Genomic DNA, 8927 nt, shown 5'->3' on the forward strand with positions numbered 1-8927 from the left:
TCTTCGGGTTTAATGTAACTAATTTTATTTGTATGTTTGATTATTAGAATTTTAGATTTTCCACAGTAGTGATTCTAAAACTTATTATTTTGTTTTGGCATATTAATCCAATTGATGAAGTATTGTCTAATTGTGCTGACAGACTGATTTAAATATGTAGTATTTGAATGTTTGAAAATTAGTTATGAAATAGTATTATAATGGATAAAATTATACTTTGATTGAGTTAGTGATTAGTCAGGCTTGCTATAGGTTTCAGCGGCCTGATGCCTACCCATTTTCTAATACCGGTCATGAGACCATAGATCGGGTCGTGACAACACTTCCACTATACCTTGATGTACAAGGGTTAAAAGGACCCGAGAGCTAGCTATTGAGTCTAAGAAGACCCGAGAGCTAGCTATTGAGTCTAAGAAGGCTAGTGCAAAGAGAAGAAAAGGAAAATGCTTATGTTATTAGATCTCAAAGATTTTGCTTTAAATTTTATTTTGCCTTTCTTCTATTAGTGCAAAAAGCAATAAGCATTGGAAAGTTGCACTCACTAAGAGATTAGATCTCATTAGAAGAGAATTAGGGATGCTTGATTGAAGTTTGTTCTCCTATGTGATTTAACTCCTACGGTACTTGGATTCTTATTGTGATTATTTGCTTATCTATATGGTTATATGTTTTTTTATTGTCTATTTTGAGGATTTAGTGTTACTTTCTTATGCATATGAGTTTTCCTTCTCATTATGCCTTATAATACTCAATCACATAGAATTTATTAATTAAGTAATATGCCTATATGGAATATTCTTCAAAAGATCATTTTTCATTAAGTTTTTGAGAAGCGTGCCCGTGCCTTTGTCTAGTACTCGTGTTGTTTGGGTCATATCAAGTTTTTAACTAGATCTTAAAAGCGCGCTCACAAAATTGAAGTGTGAATGATTTGGTCAAAACATAATCATTGTGAGACAATTTCAAGTTGCGCGATTGTGCTTTCTAAGCACGCTCGTGCTTTCACAGTTTATTTATTTATTTTTTGACTATTACATAGTCTTCAAACAACATGTTTAATGTGGAACTAGCCATTTTTACCTTTTTGGCTCCCCTAAGGTCTATATAAGACACATTTTGAAGGTATTTGTCACTTTTGATCAATTTTACTTTATTTATCTCAAAAACGTTCATGTTCTTCCTATCTTTAAACTTCTTCTACTTTACTCTTCCTCATCCATCATCATGCCTCTAAGAAAACATAGTGGTATAAGTCATACTTCATCTCAACACATGTAAGAGAGGATGAAGGGTGTAAAGGATGAGGCAAGGATCAAGTTCCTAACAATAGCAAGAAAAAAGGTTCATGCCATGAAAACCCTTTGATGAAAAAGCTCCTCAAAATTAGGCATTGAACAAGAGGTAATATTCCTTATAGAGAATCTAGGCTTAAAATCATTTCTTCTACCCTAAGTGCTAGATGAGAGCTATGCCAACTTGATCAAGGAATTTCTTTCTACCTTGCTGATCAATAAAAATGATGAAGGAGATTACTACTATGGGATAGATTTTAGGATATTTTGAGAGAAATATAGTTTTTTTAAAACTTAATTTTCTTCTATATTTGGGTTTCAAGAGAAGGGTCCCTTAAGGATCATAGAATATATAGTTGATTTAACCCTTTCTCCTTCCTGATATTGGAGATGAATCTCCACCAAACAAACCCATACAAAAGACTCTATTTCGAAAGGTCTTAAATTCCTCTCTTATTGGGTAGTACATAGAATGGTTGCTTCTAATATTCATACTTGAGTTAATAGGATTGAAAAGGTTCCTAAAAAAGACCTTGTATTTCTCTTTGTAATGATTCAAGGTAAAAGAATCCTAACCTCTAAATTCTTTCTTGATCACCTCTTTTATCTTTGAAACACTTGAAAGGGTGTTATTTTTGTCTCGTCTCACATCATTAAAATATCCAAACACCTCAGTCTTGTCACTCCTCTTAATAAAATCTACCTTACTTCACCTATTACTCTAATTCCCTCGAGACTACCCTTCCTTAAACATGCTAGGATGATCCATTTGAGCCTAAAATAGAAAATAGATGGGAAATTATTTCTTCTAATTGGTGAGTATGTGGATGATAGGAGAAGGTGAAAGAAGGATTATAGGACTCATAGTGAACCTACTCCCTTAATTCATGAGGTTGGAGCTTCTTTTCTTAGTTTTTAGGAGAAGGTATTGAAGAACATGGAACAAACTTGAAACCACCTCTATCACTAGTGGTGCAACTTCTTTCAAAGGAAAGGCTCAAATGGAGGAAGAAGAAAGTGATAAAAATTAATTTTTTTAACAAAACCTTCTACTTTATTTTTTTCACTTTATTTTGTTTCTTTTGGGCTTTTTATTAATAAACATCTTCACATTTTATTGCATAATTTATTGATCTATATTATTAATAAAAAATATTATTTTTATCTTTGTAATACTCGAAATTTTCTTTCAATAATAATAACATTAGTAATAATTAATAATGAATTTTTATTTAAATTAATATTACTTTATTTTTAATTTAATTGGAATGATTTAAAATAGAATTTTAATGCTAGATAAAAAGAAGGGAGTTATTTTTCTATATCTAATTTTATTTATGATTTCCTATACTTCGACCAAACTCTAAATCGTCCTAGCCATTGATTGCTTATTATAAGATGAAGTAAATGAAGATATATGTGTAGCCAATAGAAGATTCATCACCTTAAGTATTTAAGGGAACGTCTTAAGTGAATTCTATAATCATAATATGAAAATCCTTGCAAGGTGTGAATATAAGTATTCATTATGTTCATAGTTAATAACTTGAGTTTTTATAGCAACACGTATGTAAAGACATACAAGATCATAATTATATTAGAGTTGATAATAATTCCATACTGTATATGTGATCAAGGCATTATTGATCAAAGGACCATATTATACTGTAAAAAAAAAAAAAGTAAAAAGTGTAGTCAAACCATAAGACTAGTCTCAATATCATGGGAGATCATTACACTTTCTTCACATGCATGCTTGGAAGATGTATAATGATCATCTTTAAATATCAATTAATTAGATTTTGAGAGAATTAATTAATTAATATTTACTGTTATAACATTGTAATCCTATTAGATCATACACAAAGATGGATACTAATGCAAGAAGCAAAAGAACCAAATCAAATTTGACTCGATTGACAAATAAGTTTAGAGTTTAATTATAAGGATTGAAAGTGCAGAATAGATGTCCAAAAGGGGGGTGAATTGGACTTTTCAAAATTTTTAGCTAGATATCTTATTTGCCCATCAGATGCTTGTGGAACAATTCTGTAGGAGTTCTATTATGCTTGATGCAAACTGCACAAATATATAACTAAGTTTAAAAAGTTCTATGTTAGATACTTACAGCAGTAAGCCAAATTTCTCAACAGATATCCCAACTGCTATAATTTACTCATTGTAGATTAGATAAGTATGAGGATGCAAGGTGATAGATGTCTTATGCATGTTTGAACATAGTTAGTTGTCTAATTAAATAATTCTCATTTAAAATAAGCAATGGACAACTAACAAAGTAGATAGCAATATCAAATGTTTAACAGATGCACAAGTTAAAAGATATCAATGCAAAGATTTATCCTAGTTCGATACTAAGATCTACATCCAATCCTTAAGGATTACACCTTAAGATTTTCTCCACTAGTTGACTCTATTAACGGCCAGATATCAAGACTTACAATGTTCTTATACTAAGACACTTTATATAGTCTAAGATATCTCCTCTTTGATTGATCCACATAAGTTATTGGACTTCTATCAACCTCTTACTTGCTTCATTAGGTGCAAATGGACCTCTCATAGAAATTTGAAAGAGAGACCGTGTCACCCAATAGATAACAAGCATAATGGTGCTTAAAGACCTCACAAGAGTTTGCACTTTAAAACAAAGAAATAAATAAAATAAAAAAATTCTTAAATGGATCAAAAGCAAATTGAATGCAAGGAAAACCGATTTTTGGAAGACGATAAATGTAAACATTCAAGAATGAAAGATGAGGAAGATGATGAGTGATTAATGCATTTTTAGGCCTTGAGGTTTTAGTGAGTAAAAGCTAGTCTTCCTTATTGATTTGGTAGGTGAAGCTCTTATTTATAAATCAACAAAAACTAGCTGTTAGAGATACTCTTTAAAATACATTAGATATGTTAAAAAGATATCTTTCACTTTAAAAAGCTTTATATCTGCTAATTTAGACATTTGGCACCTTTTTAGCTTTCTGTCGTGACAATGTGCAGAAAGCTGTCATAGAAAAAGTTGCCAAAGTGGCAAACAACTAAGCATGACAGTTTGCACATTTCTTGTTCTTCATTCAATATAAACTAGTCGTTGGACATATGTGAAAGATGTGTAAGTATGTGAAAAAATGATATGTCAAAGTAGAAAGCAGTTAGATATCTTAAAGTATCGAACAAATGTTTGATCAAAAACTAATTTCTCAAAAGACATGATTTTTAAGAAATATTATTTTATGCACTTTAAATCATTTTGAGTAAATTAGAATATGTCTTTATATGATTTGAAATCATAAGAAGGCTTGAGGTCTTAAGGTGTGCAAGAAAGTAATTTTAGTAAAGCAATTGATCCATTTAACAAGATATCTAAGAAACACGTATTCCTAAATGGAGATTATAAACTCATAGACTTCTATTCTTGATGTCCATGTGTTGCTTTGCACAAGGTAGATGTTTGCTTGATCATTTTACTTTGCTAGTCATATGATGAGATCCTTTTTGTACTTGCACTTTTAGATGTCTATATAGACAGTTTAAAACACAATACTTTATTATCATCATAACTTAGATTATTAGCTTCTTAGGGCTAACAAGGATAATTGACCTTAAGAGGCTGGCATGTAGTATACCATTAAAACCCTACTTAGGGCTTAATGATATTAGATTATAATAGATAGTTATGAAACATGCACACATAGATATAACACAAAAAGAATTGGATCACCTAAGGGAAGAAACTTAGGTGTCGAATATGGGCGGCGGTTTTAGGCGCGCATCCAAGTGTCCTAGCGACTATAATGCTGCAAGGCTTTCCAACCTAATTATGAACTATTGTCCCTTGGAACTAAGAAGGGAGGAGTTGAATTGGTGATTTCACATTGCATAATTGAATAATTTTAGGTAATACACAAGGATTTAAGAAAGAATAAAGAGAATTAGAAGAGAGTTGGAGTTAGAAATATAAACACAAAGGTTAATAGTGGTTCGGAAACAATCCTCCCTACGTCGACTCCTCAATATCACAATTGAGTATTCCACTATAATCTTTAAGATTACAATCTTTGGATTTTACAAGTTCATCCAACAACTTGGTATTTTTCAAGGCTAGCACTAAACCTCTTCCCTTAATGAACTAATCCCTCACTAAGTCCCTTAACCATTGAGTATTAATATTTATTCAGCAACCAATTTCTTACATTTTTAATACCTAGGCTCACATAATAACTCTTTAGATTTTTAGTTGAACAATAGGATTCACTTAATACACTATACAAAGAAGAAAAATGAGTATAGAAAGTTGAGAAATAAATTTGCAAGAGTTTGGACAAGACACAATCACACACTTTCTTCTTAAGTCTTTATGAGGGGTATTTATACTCATATCTACCTCTTAGAGACGTACAATTGGTCTAAAACTCATTTAATGCAAATTAGGTGACTTGGCAAAAAATTGCCTGAAGTCATGAAAAGTGCCCCTGCACTTCCCAGCACCCTCACGCTTTCTAGAAAGAGACGTTGGGGCTCCAACCGCTCCAAACACGTGGCTTTGACTTGGTGGCTGATATCTCAACGGTTATTGACATTGCATTAATTGTGAAAACTGCCCCCACGCCTGTCTTGTTCATGTTCAGAAGTGTCCTCGCGCTTCTCATCCCGATATCAACTACTAGTTTAAGTTAGAGCGCCCTCATGCTTCTTAAAGATTTGACTCTTTGACTGCCAAGTGTCACTTTGTCATTGGCAAGATGTCAGATGGAATTTTCAACGACTTGAATGACTTTGACCATGCAAAAAGCGCCCTGCACTCTAAAAGCACCCTCATGCTTTTTAGGTCTTTTTACAATACTTTCTTGAAACTTCAAGGAAGCTTTGGCCAATCTGAAATATTTTAATGCACTGGTATATAGACACTCAAACATAATATTAACAATATTCAATTTGGTCGTTAAGATCAAAATAGAGATCAATTGACTCTTAGGTCAATAATCTCCCTCTTTTTGATTTTGCCAGTCAAATTGATTAAAAATATAAAATTGGTCATGTATAAGTCCAACTGGTTATCTAAAGAATAAGTTTGAGTTTTACCCATGTAGCTTTCCCTTGTTTTCTCCCTCTTAATATAGGTATTCTTTCTCCCTCTTAATTCTTTGCGCTTTTCTTAATCAATTTTTAATTATACTACGTTTGCCCCTTTGGCAAAATTAAAAAGAATAACTAAAAAATAATTAAGAGAAAAGAGCACAAAGAGATAATTGACAAGAAAAAACTAAGGCAAAAATAATCATATTACTTGAAAGATGTATGATCAACATTATAGATTAATGCATGAGATAACAAAATGTTAAAAATAAAATGGAAAGAGTAGAAAAAGAAAAAAAAAAAGAAAAGAAGATAAAAGGGATCAATCTTCTTCTTCTTCTTCTTTCTCTTCTACAATCATAAGCTCCTTTCCTTTGCCTCTTCCACTTGTACTAGTTTGAGGAGGGGGAATTGTAACCTCTTCTTCTTCTTCCCAATCTTCAATATGATAATGGAAAATTTTATGGACTTCTTAAATCTCCACAAGATCTGCCTATCAGTGATGAAGATAGTTCCAAGTCCTCTCCATTTGCTTGAGAACTTTTTCTTCAAAAGAGAGAGAGAGAGGGTTGGCCATGAAAGGTGGAGGGAGTGGGTTCACTTGGCACTTTATGATTCTTTTTTCTCTTCTTGCTATCATCAACATATTCCCCAATGAGAAGAAAGAATTCACCATCAACTTCCCATTTAGGCCCAAGTCTTATGACTTTTGCATGCTCAAAGAAGGCTAGACCTAAAGAGATAGATGAAATAGGAAGGGTAAGAAAGGTTTTGTTGAGAGGAGAAAGAACTGGAAGGTGCTTGGCAATTTTGGTAATGTGAGAAGAGATAAGAATTGCACCCCTTTAAGTGTTGCCAAGGTGAAGATGACGATCAAGGAAGAATTTTAAAGTGAGAATTCGCTTACTATTGATCATTGCATAGAGGAAGAGAAGATTTTTTTGAGGCACTCTTTTTCACCCCATTGTCTCTTGCATGGATGTTTGTGGCTATCATCCTATGCACAATCCAATGAACTAAGGATTTAAGGTCCTTTGATAGAGAGTCTTTGGAGTGAGTGTCTTTTATGGATATTTGCCTCCAAAATTATGAAGGAGAGAGAGGCATTTTAACAAAGTTTTGAATAATGGATATATGTCCTCTCTCTTGGAATCCAAAGATAGATGAGAATTGAGGTATAGAAATGGTATTTTTCTCCCCAAATAGCCTAAATTTTATTCCATAATACTCATCCCCATCCCCATCCCCTTTTTTGTTGATCACTAGGATAGAAAGAAATTCCTTAGTAAGATTCTCATATCCTAACTGTAAGGATTGGGGTAGGAAGAATTCTACTAAGGCTACATTTTCTAGGAGGGAATATACCTCTTTCGAAATGCCAAGCTTGATAAGTGCTTCTTCATTAAAGAATCAGTATGCTTGAATCTCTTTTCTTTCTATAGTCATGAATTTGATCCTAGCTTCATCATCAACACCTTTCATTTTCTTTATATTAGATTCGTAGGAAGAAAAACCTCTCTCAATAACTTTTCTTGACCTTATGGTTGATATTGAGGGATATAAAGAAGGTTTTTGAGGTTTTTGAAGATTTGAATGCCAATGAATTTATAAAGTAATGAAAACCTAAAGGACATGTCTTATATAGCCTAAAAGGAGAAAAAAGGGCAAAAAATAACTATACTTGAATTTAAATTCAACATATGCTGTAACGACTAATTTTATAGAAAATGAGCAGAAGCACGATCGCGCTGTTGAAAAATCAGTCATAACAACTATATTTTTTAGGAACCGCAATTGCGCTTTAGAACTGCGAGCGTGCTTTAGAGGTCAGTTTTGTAGTTTTATGAAGACCTATAAAGTGCGAACGCCCTTCAGAATCGCGAGTGCGCTTTCCAAAATCAAAAGCAAATTTTTAAAAAATTTCATGCAAAATTATAATAAATCATGCCTTTTCTTTGAGAGTATTAAAATACATAATGAGTAAGAGAGCACCTCATTTGTAAAGTGAGATTTTAATACTCAAAATCAAAATAGAGATGCAAAAGAGATAGCTATATGCCAAAACACATCATGAATTGAAATTGTGCAAGAAGACTAACCTAGAGCACTTCAATCAATCATTCCTAATTCTCTTTTAATATACTCAATCTCTCCTTATTAAGGGGTTTTTTAAAGATGTCGGACAATTAATTAGTTGTATCGAAAAATTCTAAAACGACATCACCATTTTGCATATAATCTCTCAAAAAATGATGCCTAATGTTTATTTGTATACTCCTAGAATGTTGAATAGGATTCTTAGAGAGATTTATGGCATTAGTATTATCGTACCTTATAGGAATTTAATCAACCTCTGATGCGTTAGCCCCTTGGAAGGCTTGCTTGAGTCGGATCTAGGCAGGACGTGTGGCAAGGAATGCTTCTCTTATTGACGACTAAGACAGCTGAAGATGGGAAGGAGACGGTGGACACATACACAGCCTTGGGATGGAGGTAGCAAAGTCCTCACTTGTTGAATGATTACATGATGCAGTTGTTGAG

Source organism: Ricinus communis, chromosome 7 (assembly GCF_019578655.1).
Source record: "Ricinus communis isolate WT05 ecotype wild-type chromosome 7, ASM1957865v1, whole genome shotgun sequence".
NCBI classification, from domain to species: domain Eukaryota; kingdom Viridiplantae; phylum Streptophyta; class Magnoliopsida; order Malpighiales; family Euphorbiaceae; genus Ricinus; species Ricinus communis.